Consider the following 13459-nt stretch of genomic DNA (forward strand, 5'->3'; position numbering starts at 1 on the left):
AGAATGCTTTCATTGCACAACAGTTTTATAACTGAATTTATGAAAATATTCTTAGATTTGGGCAGTGTTTCTGTGGCCCTGAATGTACATAATGTGGCTTTTTGTGATAGATGGCTGATTAAAAACTCTCAAAGTCCCGAACTGAGGTCAGATTCACACAATACTTCAGCCTCCACATAAAGAGGTCTTTTGAATGACAATTCAATTGGATAACTTAGTTCTTAATTTTTCTATTTATGTCAGAAAATGAAGGAGGAGTAGATACCTTTTTTTTTTCTGACCCTGCTCTTATCCTTGCTGTAAAAAAAAAAAAAAAAAAAAAAAAATCACCAAGGTCCCCTGGGACAGTTGCTCTGTTTTACTTGTAAGGGAGGGGGGGGGGATGCATGTTTTACTGACAGGTGATGATGTATCCACATGCCACACATAATTCTGCAGAGGCCTCTGGCTTGACAGAGGTTGCACAAACATGAGCAGACACTTGGAATAAGTGGCCGCATGCATTCTTTGGAGCATTTCAAATCTGGGAAATACCAAGTTGGGAAACAGAGTTCAGGAGAATCAACCTAACTATGTGATTCAACTTAACTATGTACTGGGCCTCCCTTTTCTATGTCAAGCCATATTGAGTAATCCATTTTCACAGATCTGGGTGGCTTCAGAAAATAATGGAAAACATATTTAGGTCACCTGGGGAGTAAGTCATGCGGTGGTGTTGTTTTTAATCTAACATCACAGGATGGGAACTGTCCCAACTTGTTTTGTCTGTACAGGATGCACTCACTAAATATCTGGTGTAATAAATCCAGGCCAGGCAATGTCCCCGATGCTGGGATACAAAGATAAATAAGACACATTTCTACCCTGGAGGAGTTCACAATGTGGCAGGAAAAAAAAACCAGAGAAACTATCAAAGGAGATAGTAAGGTCTGGTAGAAGCAAAATGTTACTGGAATCTGGTAAAGGGTAAAATTAATTCTTAGGTGGAATTGGGAGGATTCCCAGAGAAGGTGACATCCTTCAGGACCCAGTGGGCAGAGAAGGTGACATCCTTCAAGACCCAGTGGGCAGAGAAGGTAGAGAAACAGGAAAGGTGTTGAGGAAGCATCTCTGGGGTCTCAGTGAGTGCAGAGAGTGTCTTCATGAAACCGGATGGAGTTCAGTTGGGTGGAACTTGAGATGCTAACAGGGAAGTAATAAATCAGGTCTGGAAAAGCCGGCTGAGGTAGGGTTGTGAAAAGCATCATAAGTCACACAAAGGAGTTGGAATTTCACTTTTCCCATTGAAAATTCTATTTTTAAAGCCCCATGTCATCTGTAAGACTGGGTTTCCCAGAGGCTGTTCCTGGACATGTGGGTTCTATCGGATGTTCAAAGAGTTATACCACAATATCTCTTCAGCGTTTAGTTCAAGGTGGAAAGGTAATCGTCCAGAGCAGATAGTAAGGAACCCAGTTGTGAGACATAACATTGGTAGTGAATCTCCTGAAACGTGTGCCGTCCATCCATCTCTTAGAGAACTGAAGTTAAATCAAATTAAACTGCATACCTGGACCCAACAGTTGGACCACCGCCTCAGATGGATAGTACTATCATGTTTCAGTGAGAGGAGATTGGCTTGTGCTGAGAATTCTAATAGGAGACGGTCTGATGAGACATTTATGTGTGCTTCATGTGAACAGAGGGTTGGTCTTATCTCAGGCAATGAGTGAGGGTATCATAATTGTTATGCGTCCTTCTTTGTCACAAAAACTGGAAAACCTAGAGCTAGATTTGTGGCTCACTTCCAAAGGAGGGTCTTTAGGGCATGTGTTCTTGGGAGAGGACAGAACTCAGGATTTTGTTTGACTTCCTACATTTGTATTCCTTTAGCTTAATCTCCTTATTTGGTTTTACAGCAAGCTTTTGTGACCTCTCTCTCATCTTTCTGGGGAAAAGAGCTGGGATTAGGAGAGATACTGAATGTACATAAATTACCATGGTGCCTGGCACACAACACTTACCAAATAAGAACTTGTTTGTTTTGTTTTTTTTTATCAATCCTGCCTTCTCTGTTGCACGGTCCCCCATGCTGACAGACATGGAAAGGTAGCATATACGATACATAGAAATGATTTTCAAAATCTTTTCCTCATGGTCTTAAGTTCAACCCTCAGCAAAGTGGACAAGTATGAGGTGAACAATTAGCAATTGCAAATCTCTGACCCTGTGAAAGGGACAAGTCACTAAGTCAGACTTGGTAAACGGAGCTCTTCGCCTAATTGCTATGATAGCACTGTGGGCCTCAGAATCCTCGTCTGTAAAATGGGAATAACAAAACCTATTTGATAGAGTCACTGTAAGGATTCTGACTCGGCTAAGAATCAAGTCTGGCCCTCAAGTACTCAGTTAATATGAGCAGGGGCTTGAAAAATTGAGACGTGTGAAATCACTTCCAAGTGAAGTCATCCAGGAAGGCTTCCCAGAGGAGATGGGATTTAAACTAGGCTTGGAAGGATGGAGATAATTCAGCTGGGCAGAGTGAAGGGGGCAGGGTTGATTGATCCTTTTGGAAACTCAGTTAAAAGTCAGAGAAGGGGATATTCAGTGAGAAAGAGACCTCAGGAAAGTAGGGAGTTGGTGAAGGGGGCTATTGGGGTGGCAAAGCATGCCAAGGCCCTGTTTTCTGTGCCTCTTGTGTTGTCTTTGGGCACGGATGCCCTGGCATGTGGTGAGCCCTCCCCAACCACCTCCTAAGGGAAAAATCCACGATCTCCTCTGAAAGACCCTCTGAGCTCTCTTCTGATTCTTTGATCTACCCTGTAGCTGAGAGGCAAACTACCTCACGGTGTGGGCGAGGGAATTACAGAAACCCTGGACATCCCCCCACTCAATTCCTAGGACTCAAAAACCATGATTCTATTTTGGGCAGTCAAGTGCTCAGGAAGAAAAATGCAGGAGATGTGAAATGAGAAGGTGGCAGCAGAATTCCCATCTGTGCAGACACTGAAAGGCTTTTATTTCAGGACGTGAGGGAGAAACCCAGGGAGTCCCTGCAGGGATGGGTGGATGGGCTCCCGTGTGCAGGGCCCGAGAACACCCAAGATGGCCGTGGCCATTTCAAAGATCCAGGGGCATCAGGCTCCTTTTCTACACATTTAGGTGTTTGTTGAAAGAAAAGAAAATCTATTTTTAAACGTGTCCCTTGGTCTGGGTATTTATAGACTCTTTAAAATCTGGAGGGGAAGAAAGATTGATTTAGATAATTTATCTTTGTAGCAAGAAGAAAACCAATTTTGAAATGTAGCAGTCAAATGTGAATCAATAAAGTATATGGAAGGTGTGACTGATGTGTGCCGGTCACTAAGCCTGTGCTTGTTGGTGACAGAAACCTTAAATACAATAGGATGAAGACACAAAGAGTGGAATGCCAATTATTTATTTATTGATACGCTGATGCGTTCCAAAATTATTTGAGCTTGCAGAAATTCAAGTTCAGAATTCCAACTACCCAAATGAATACCTGCTTGACACCAATGAGCATCACGTTTCTTAAAGCAAATGCAAGACTCAGTAGAGAAAGAGATTTTCACTTTAAAAATGTGACAGCATCCTGAGTGGGGGAAAAGCGCATGAATCAGGCTGGTAATTCACCGGAAGCAAACATACACTACCCGTTTCACAAAGGGAACCTTCCTAAATTAAAATTTTTATTAGGGTATGAGATAGATATGTACACACATCATACATACACAGATGCATGGATCTTCTCGTGTGAAAATGTCCGTGCAGCCAGCTCCAGATCGAGGAATAGGACATTACTGGGCTCCCAGATGCCCCTGTCAGGTACCCTGTACCTTCAAGGGTAACCACTCCCACGATTTCTAACGATTTGTACCTGCTTTTGGAACATAGACTCATAGATCATTTACTCTTCTTTCTGTAAACCCTTGAACTCAACATTATGTTTGCGAGATGAATTCACTACATTCTCATTGTTGTATAGGATTTATTTATTTAAAATGCTGTGATTTACTTGATGGTGAGCAGGCCTTTGGGTTATTTCTGGCTTAGGACTACCTCCATCAATGTTGCTGTAAACATTCTTGTACATGTCTTGCGTTTGTTGGGATTATGCCAGGAGTGGAAATGCTTGATAAATTTTTGAGCATTTGCTATTCACTAGGAACTATGAAAGTAGGCTAGACACTGGAATAAGACCATGGGAAAAATCAGTCCTTAGTTGCAAGGACCCCACAATTCAGTGAAGAGCAGAGCTGAGCTGTGCCTCTAGGGCTCATGTGCCAGAGCACCTGGGACAGAGGGGGGAGACAGGGGCAGTGAGAGTCGGGAAGGCTTCCCCATGGGAATGACACTCAAATGGACTTTTGAAGGATGAAAGGATAGTGAAGGAAGGACAAAGTAGAGAAGGCTATGGAATAGCATGTAGAAAGCAGAGATAAGTGAGGAAGTGGGTCAAGTCCATAGACTGTGGGTAAGAGCAATAGCAAAAGGCTGGAAATGCTTGGTGAAGGGGAAAGCTGAGTAGGTAAGTTGAAGACCCCTTGTGAAGGACCTTGCTTCCCATGTGTAGAATACACACGTTATCTTGAATGTGATGGGACGCTGCAGAAGATTCTAGGGCCATGGAGGGGTGAGATCAAATCATTCAGTTGGTAGGTGGAGACAGGTCTGGAGAAGGGCCTGGAAGCTGAAAAGGGGAAGGGAATGTGGAATCTTAGCAGAGGGAAATGAGGTGATTCTTTGGTTTGGGCCAGTATCCACACTAAGAATGTGGTATAAGTCCTATGTCTGTGAGCCAAGTTTCAATGTGCAGAAACCACATCCAGTAATTCATACCCAAAGCTTTTGGGACCCACAGGCCACTTTGCTGGCATCCAGACTAGTGCAGGCACGGACCCTCTGCTTGAGAGCGCCGAATCCGAACCACTAGACCACCAGGGAACTTACGGACCCTCTGCTTGAAAGTGGAGAGGCTAAGCCTACACGTGCGGAATTGACACCAGAAAGCAAGTGGAGACAACGTGGATCTGCAACGGTGGTGCCAAGGTCTCACTGCTCTCCACCCTCTCTGGAGACCCGGACAGAATACTGAGCGGAAACCAACAGGTTCTAATCGTGCCCAGCTTCCTGATATCCTCGGGAGAGGATTCTATACAAGTATCTCAGCCTCCTCTGATTGAAATCAGAAACTCGGTAGTAATATTCTATACAAACTTAGCTAATACAGTGGCCTGAACAGAGCCCAGAAAGTTGGTGTTAGGACTCAGAATGGCTACTTGATAGGGCAGAGGGGGGGTCTAAAATGAAATATAATGGGGAAACTCCTGATTATTAAATTTCCCTCTAGTTCTTTTTAATACTTTGTAGTTTATTACCAATTTTATACTTAAAAGTCATAAAAGCAGAAAACATTTGCCCACATGTCCCTGAGCAAAGAAAACCGCTGTTAAGAGAGAGTTCCCTTCCCCTCCCATCCCCACTTTCCTTCCATCTACACATTTCTGTATAGTTGTAATCAAAGGCAAACTTCATTTTGCCATAATTGGTTAAAATTTTTGGACAATTTTCTCCGTATTAAAAAAATCAAAAGGTCATTTCAAGACCTAAATACTATACCAAAAAGAAAAAGCAGCCTTACAATCCTACCACCCAGAGATAATGATTATCTATTCTTAGTACATCTGTCTTGACATTGTGTGTGCTTAACTATAAAATTATTGCTTTACTTTACCTTCAATTTTGCAACTTTTAAATTATTACCTATGTATTGTATCTTTGCTAACTATTCATTGTATAGGACCAGATCTTATTGACATAATCCCTATTTTTGGACACTTACGTTGTTTCCAGGGGCACTGGCATGGCTCAGTTGGTTGGGCGGCCAATTTCAACTCAGGTCATGATCTCAAGGTATGTGACTTTGAGCCCCATGTCAGACTCTGCTGCCAGCTCAGAGTTCGAGCCTGCTTTGGATTCTGTGTCTCCCTCTCTTTCTGTCCCTTCCCACAGCCCTCATGCTCTCTCTCTCCCCTACAAAAATAAACAGTAGGAAAAAAATGTTTTAATGAAAAAATAAAAAGTTATTTCCAAATTTTCTTAATATGAACAATTTATGGTTATTCAATTTTTAAAAATATATACCCTTTATACAGAATTGGTCAGCAAGAAAAAAAAAATCTATGTAAATTTTTAAGAGTTTGCCTATATGTCACCAAACTTCTATCCAGGAAGTATATACAATTTATACTACGAACAGCAAGAAATAGTGCCCCCTCAAATTAATCTAATGAAAGAAAATGGAATTTTATTTTATTACTTATGAAGTTAAATATTTGTGTGTATGGTACTTTCTTATTCTTGCTGTGAACTATCTGTTCAAAATATCATTTTTCTACCAGCATAATTCTGTCAGGGGGATACACTATTTACGTCAACATTCTCTAAGGAAAGGGGAGAAGCATAAAGTATAAGGAGGTCAAGCCAAAAAGCAAACCAATTACTACATGCACCCAAAACAATGTGACAAAACCTCACTGCCCTCCATCCCTTCTGGAGTCTTCCAGGTTTTTACCTACACATATATAATGCTGGAATGAACATCTCTGAGTATTACTTTAGTGTAGAACTAGCCTCTATTACAGCAGTTAAACAACCAGTAGTCTGAGAACAGATGACCATAAAAGCAACCTAGGCTAAAACTCTGCTGTTAGTGTCCTAAGGTGTGTTTCTGAATGTAATATAAAGTATCAAGCATGATAGGAATTGTGTATCACCGAATGCTCTCGTGTTCATTCTCCTCACACGCTCTCGGGCTTGTGGAGGTCTGATGCAGAGCGAACTGTCCTCAGATACTCATCATACATGTGCTGGAGGAGACAGAATTAGGAATGTGAGAAAGTGTAAGGTCAGAGATGCTTGCCCTAACCCTTTTGCCTAGTTCTTTGGAGATCATCTTGCACCGTTTAGCATGAATCTCCTGGAGATGTGGCAGGGTGGGGGGTTAGAACTTATCCTTGGTTTTGGAAGGGTGGGAAATTTCACTCACACACCTTTGAGATCAGTGTGATAATATGAACGTAGGTGTCTGCTCAGGAAAAAAGGGTTTTAAATCTACTTGGTCCTTCCCCCACACCCTCGAATTTTTTTAATGGATATTCCTGACCACCACCCACAGCATTGGGGCTAAAACCATATTATTATGTGCTCATGTACTTCTCACGTGATTTTGATGATCAGACAAATTTGTTTCCTGGTCTCTGTGTTGCTGATGTCTCCTATTCTAAGGATCATTCCTTTGTATGTTTTCTCTACTGAATCTTTGACTAGTGTTTGCTTGACTGTTCTGATCATAGGATGAATCTACCAGATTTGTACATCATAAACAAGACTCTGGCGATTCAGTGTGAGCATTTAGAACTTTTCTTATTTGGGGACAATTCATAGCCATTTCACTTAAAGCATTGACCCTTCCCATTTTCTCTTCCTGCAATTCCCAGGAGACTTAAGTACAAACTCATAATTTAATTCTCCCTATCTCCAAACCTATCTTTTTGATGTCCTACCTCTTTTTTTCTGCAGCATTACTGAGGGTAATTTCCTCAGATACATCCTCCGTGTTATTAATTCTCTTTAACTGTGCCAATCTGCTCTCAAAGCTAGTCATTGTTGAATTTTATTCACAATGTTTCATTTTGAGTTCTACTGGGTTGTCCTGACTGTTCTTTTTATGTTCTTTCATGACAGTTTTTCTCTCTGTCTCATTCATGATTGCAAATATACTTAATCTAACAGCTATCTATAACCTTACCTCAGGTTCTTTTGGTGCTATTCTTCACACATGTATCTGTTGACTCCCTCATCTTGTGGACTGCATCCTTACTCTGTACTTGGTGAGTTTTTATTCAGCTAGGATATAGGGTCCCTGTGGAATGCTTGTGTACATGAAGATTGGTAGTAATCCTTCAGAGAAGTCTTACACTTATCCCTTGACTTCCAGAAGAATCATCACTGGACAGAAATATTTACTATATCTACATTAATATCTATGCTTGGGAATCCTCTGCTATGAGAAAGATCTAAAATTTGAATTCAATCTATGCAGAACATAGATTTTTAGATTGCCACTTATTGTGGGATCTTTTTTCCACCAAGATACCTAATCAGTGAAAATTTTGCCAGTAGCTCATAAGGGAATAATGCTTTATAGTACCTTAATACAGGGGGAGCCAGTCTGTCTGGGTTCCAGCTTTGTGTGAATTTCAGTTGCAAATCCTCATCTTTCTTAGGCTGAAATGCAACTCTTGTTTTCTAGACATGTGTGCAAAAACCCAACCCCTGTGAGGTCCCTTGGCCATGTCTGCTGGCCCTGTCCTGTTCTAGGCTCAACACATGTAGAGATTGTTCTTACATGTGTACTTACACGTTGGTTATGAGAGTCTTCTTTATTTTTGGCACATAGAAGTTTTGTCTCTCCATTTCTTGGTCTCTCTCTCCCATTCTTCCTTGCCTGTGTGTAAAATAGTTTCATTATATTTTATCCGGCATTTTTAAATGTGTCTTTAGCACACAGAAGGATGTCTGTGTTAAGCAGATGGAATTAGAAAGTTATCTTTGTCCGGTTTGAGAATCCCCACCAATGCATGCAGTAGAGAATACATGTCTTTGAACCTGAAACCAGAGTTTGAACTGTGGTTCCACCCCTTTCAGAGTAAATTAGGCTACTGATTTAACCCCTCTTTAAGCAGTAGTTTTCTCATCAGGAAAATAGAGCTAATGTTACCAGTGATCTTCTTTAGATATTTTTCCTTATTCTCTAAATTCCCTCCTACTTAAATTGATGCCATTTTCTCCATCTTCCCTTCCTACACAATCTGGGGCAGACTGCAAGTTTCCCATTCAACATTCTCCTTCAAAAAAACAGATAATAGGGGCACTTGGGTGGGTCAGTCGGTTAAGTGTCCAACTTCAGCTCAGGTCATGATCTCATGGTTCATGGGCCCGAGCTTTACGTGAGGCTCTGTGTTAATCACTGGGAGCCTGCTTCAGATTCTGTGTCTCCCTCTCTCTCTCTGCCCCTTCCCCAAAACAGATAATAAAATGTAGTGGTTGAAGGATTTTGGTAATTTCCTTTCACCAATGTTCTTCCATATACAAATGGACAGAGAAAACCTCGAGTTAAAAAGAACCTGACTTGTAAAGAAATGATGAATTCCATTTCCTAAGAAAGTTGCAAGAGGCTAAGGGGAGGGGTGGACGGAGGTCTTCAGAGTCTCACTCCTCCCCCTTCTTGGCCTTCTCTCCCTGAAGTGCAAATGAACAAACCCGTATATTGGTTTAGAGGTTCTGCTTGGGCAAAGGTTTAAGAGCCAATAAATCTTTCAGGAGATCTCAGGCTGAGCCAGGGTGAATAGCCTCAGAGTCATTTTTTCCAGAGCCTCGGGGTACCAGGCAGCACATGCAGAGAGGTCAACAGATGCTGCCTCCCCCCTGCTAGGGAGGGGAGACGTCACCCTATCGGAATATGAGGAGCTTTCCCCAAAGCACTGTGTTTACCATACGGTAACATCCCTTATCAAACAGAGCATTCTGGTTTAAAAAGCAATTAAAGAAAGAAAAACGGGTAAGAGGCATAGGTCCTCTCAGTGAATCTGGTGGTTTGTAGACTCCAGGTGAATGTCCCTATTCGTTTCAGCTAGCTGCTTCTAGAAACGTATGCTATAGACAAGTCCAAAAGGCCTAGGTTGTGCACTCTGGCTTAAGTTTTTGTTTTGCACTTTATTTTTGAGAATGAAAAATCTAGAGATGACAAATCTTATCCGGATATATTATACACTAGAATGGTGTAGAGGTACTCAATCTACACTCTGCCTGAGCCCCTGTGTCTGTTTATCTGTGGGACACCGGGCAAATAGCTTCCCATCCCTGTGACTCCGTTTACTCGCATATAAAACCAGGACAAAGTAATAGTTGAGCCACACGTTATAGTGAGTGTCAAAACGAGGTAACACATAAAGGGTATGTAACAGTGTCAGACTCACTGTCAAGTACTAAACTGTTATTATGTTAAGTCCTATTCTAATAACTAAAAAGAGCCAGCTAGTGCTACCTGCTTATGTTTGGGCATTTTCCTTATGGGGTTTGAAGTGAGAGAGAACTTCCAGTTTTCTTACCAGTTGGATTGGTCACAGTGTACACAAGACTAATTTTATTAAGAAAAAAATGAGGGGTACCTGGGTAGTTGAGTCGGTTGAGCGTCCTACTTCCAGCTCAGGTCCTGATCTCGTGGTTCGTGGGTTTGAGCCTCGCATCAGGCTTTGTGCTGACAGCTCAAAGCCTGGAGCCTGCTTCAGATTCTGTGCCTTCCTCTCTCAAAAAATAAATATTAAAACAAAATTAAAATCACTCGAAAGTACACTGGATAAAAAGACTACTGTGCTGTAAGTTGAGCATACAGTGGGGACTAGAAACAATCAAACTCACTGATGGCCATATAGCTAATGCATTGGGAACTGATTCCCAGGAGCAATCCCTTACATCTAATCCACACCGTCTGTAGTGCATTTTACACGCAGCAAAACGTTTTTATATTCATGAATTCATTTAATCCAACTAACTGGATTATTGATGAATACATCTAATCCCTGTGAAGTGAATTTTCATATGCATTAATCCAAACAGATGGGTGAAAGTGAGTGAGAGCTGGCTGTGGCCTTAATATCCCCCTGGGCATGGCAAAGCAGGGCAGGCGACACAATTGAAGCTTAGAGTGTTAAGGGCTTACCTAAGATCAGACAGCTTCTGGTAACATAAATAAATGAAAAGCCAGGTTTCCTGAGGCAACGATCTTTCCACCAAACCACAATTACCCTGTAGATTTATAATTCCACCCTATGTCTGTACACTATTAGGTATCTGGTTTGGCCAGAAGGGAGGTTTCTAATGACAGAACATAGAGTAGGCTCTGACCATAGAATCTTTAAGTGGGATAATGCTGGTAAGACCCTGGAATAATACCATGAGGTGCTCAAAGCGGTGGAAGCAGCAGTACAATTCAAGACCATTGTTATGATGGACGCCTGGATGATGCAGGAGCCTGACTCGATTTGAGCTCAGGTCATGATCTCATGGTCAGGAGATGGAGCCCCACACTGGGATCTGTACTGAGCAAGGAATCTGCTTAAGATTCTCTCTCCCTGCTTCAAGCACTAGTGCACCTCTCTCTGTCAAAAACAAAACAAAAACCAACCAAAAAAAAAAAAACTAGTTAGTAGAGGATGCAGTTGAGGTCCTTAAGACAATGACCACATTAAATGTCTATGTGATCTGTGGCAACTAACTTTACTCTCTGTTTTTCTCACTTCTAAGGTGCCTTTAATCCACCTATTCATCTGTTCATTCAACAAGTAGGACTGAGTACTTTCTTAGTGCTGGACCCACATACTAAATTGAATTGATAAGGTCATTGCTCCCAAGGAATTTACCTTCAGGTGGGGGCAACAAACAATAACCAAGTAAACAAAATAGAGGGGCGCCTGGGTGGCTGAGTCGGTTAAGCCTCCGACTTCGGCTCAGGTCAGATCTCACATTCGTGGGTTCGAGCCCCGTGTCAGGCTCTGTGCTGACAGCTAGCTCAGAGCCTGGAGCCTGTTTCAGATTCTGTGACTCCCTCTCTCTCTGACCCTCCCCCTCTCATGCTCTGTCTCTTCTGTATCAAAAATAAATAAAAGCATTAAAAAAATTTTTTTTTAATTCAAAATATATATATTAGATAGTAGTAAGTGTTCTCTACAGAATTAACATAGGCTGAAGGGAAAGAAAACCCTAGGTTTCTGAACACTCTAGGTGGGTACCAGATTCTCTGAGGTGGTGACCTCTTAGATGGGAATATAGGCAAGAAAGAATCCTGTGTGAGTAAAAGAAAAGCTCAATCTGGGCAGACGAAGAGCTGGTTCGAAGACTCTAGAGAGGGGACAAGCCTGGAGTGGTGAGAAACCAAAGAAAGACTTGGTGGGCAAAAGCCAGAACATGTGTGGTTCTATAGCCATAGAGGCTTTGAGAAGATTGAAAACTGATGTATGATCTGCTCGGATTTACAGTTCAAGGAGTTTACAGTGGCTGCAATGTTCAAGACTGAAAGCAGAAAGAGTTAAAAAGTGAATGCAGCAGGTCAGAAGAAAGATGATGTCATTGTGTAAGGCAAGAATCATAGAAATGAATAGACCTGGGCAGATTCAAGGTATAGGCTGGAGCAGGATCAGTAGGGTGTCGATAAATAGCTTTCTTGAGTTGAACGAAAGAGAAGAGTCATGGATAATTGGTAGAGGTGTGGCTTGAGCAAGTGGCTGGGATATTGGCACCGTCTTCCAAAATGGGAAGAAAGAGGTGTGTAAGGGCTAGACCATGTGTGTGCAGAAAGCGTAAGCAGTATAGAAATTCTGAGTCACTGCTGAGCATGTGCAAACATTAAGTTGGCAAGCGGAGTCAGGATTCCTAAGGCTACAACCGAGTTAAGGATAAATGTCTGGGAGTGATCAGCATAAAACGATGGGCTGGATGGAATCCCTTAAAGAGACTTGGGAGAAAGAGAAGAGAAAGGGTGAGTACAGGATTCCAAGGCAGTCTCATATCAGAGGTCAAGTTGAGTGCACAGACCAAAGGAGAATGGAAAAAGCGTGATGGGAGACAGAAACAAAATCAGAAGAGTGTGGTAGCTAGGGAAGCTTCAAGAAGCAGAAAACAATCCAGTGTGAGGCCAGAAAATTAAGTATTTGAAATTCCACATGAAGGAAATCATGTTTAAGAATCCAGCTATCTCTACTATGTTTCTATAGCACTTATGGGCTTGGGAAGGAGCCCTTAACAATAAGTTTGCCAAGAAGTCTAGAGAGTTCCACAGAAACTCAATAGGTGGGACTTGCAATCCATAGGAAGATAAATAAACATGCGGTTTTATCAGTCACAGCAGCAAGGAGATGAATGTTCATCAAGGCAAATGTAATGATGAATGGAAAGGATCTAAATGCAATAATTAAACATGATAAGGAAACAAGGATCCTATGTAAGCTGGCACCAGTCCAGAAGTCAAGTTTATCCACAGCTATCACAACAATTAGTTTTTCACTCCCCACTTGATGTTTGGGCTTATGGCACAAATGGAACAGTAATTCATAATTCTTTTTTGATAGCACTGTCTTCACTTAGGAAAATTGTAAAGCTGATAAGGGGTAGTAAGAGAAGCGTGCGCTAGGGGTGCCTGGGGGGGGTTCAGCCGGTTAAGTGTCCCACCTGGGCTCAGGTCCTGATCTCAAAGTCCATGAGTTTGAGCCCCGTGTGGGCTCAGAGCCTGGAGCTGGCTTCAGATTTTATTTTTTTTTCTCTCCATAATATTTTATTGTCAAATTGTTTTCCATACAACACCCAGTGCTCTTCCCCTTAAGTGCCCTCCACCATCACCACC

At 41.9% G+C, this 13459-nt stretch overlaps 2 long non-coding RNA genes across 2 annotated transcripts in view; both read right to left on the reverse strand.

The window, feature by feature from the left end:
• Positions 1-6151: 6151 nt before the first annotated feature.
• LOC115276497 lies at positions 6152-10273 on the reverse strand. Its single transcript, XR_003901967.1, has 3 exons — positions 10233-10273; positions 8423-8509; positions 6152-6869 (listed from the first exon to the last, which is right to left on the reverse strand). It is a non-coding gene; the product is annotated as an uncharacterized LOC115276497 (long non-coding RNA).
• Positions 10274-10334: 61 nt separating this feature from the next.
• The window catches only part of LOC115276200, an 11116-nt gene continuing 7991 nt past the window's right edge, over positions 10335-13459 (reverse strand). The window contains exon 3 of the long non-coding RNA XR_003901852.1: positions 10335-10369. This is a non-coding gene — a long non-coding RNA (uncharacterized LOC115276200). The remainder of the gene's footprint in view (positions 10370-13459) is intronic.

This window comes from Suricata suricatta, chromosome 13 (assembly GCF_006229205.1).
Source record: "Suricata suricatta isolate VVHF042 chromosome 13, meerkat_22Aug2017_6uvM2_HiC, whole genome shotgun sequence".
NCBI classification, from domain to species: domain Eukaryota; kingdom Metazoa; phylum Chordata; class Mammalia; order Carnivora; family Herpestidae; genus Suricata; species Suricata suricatta.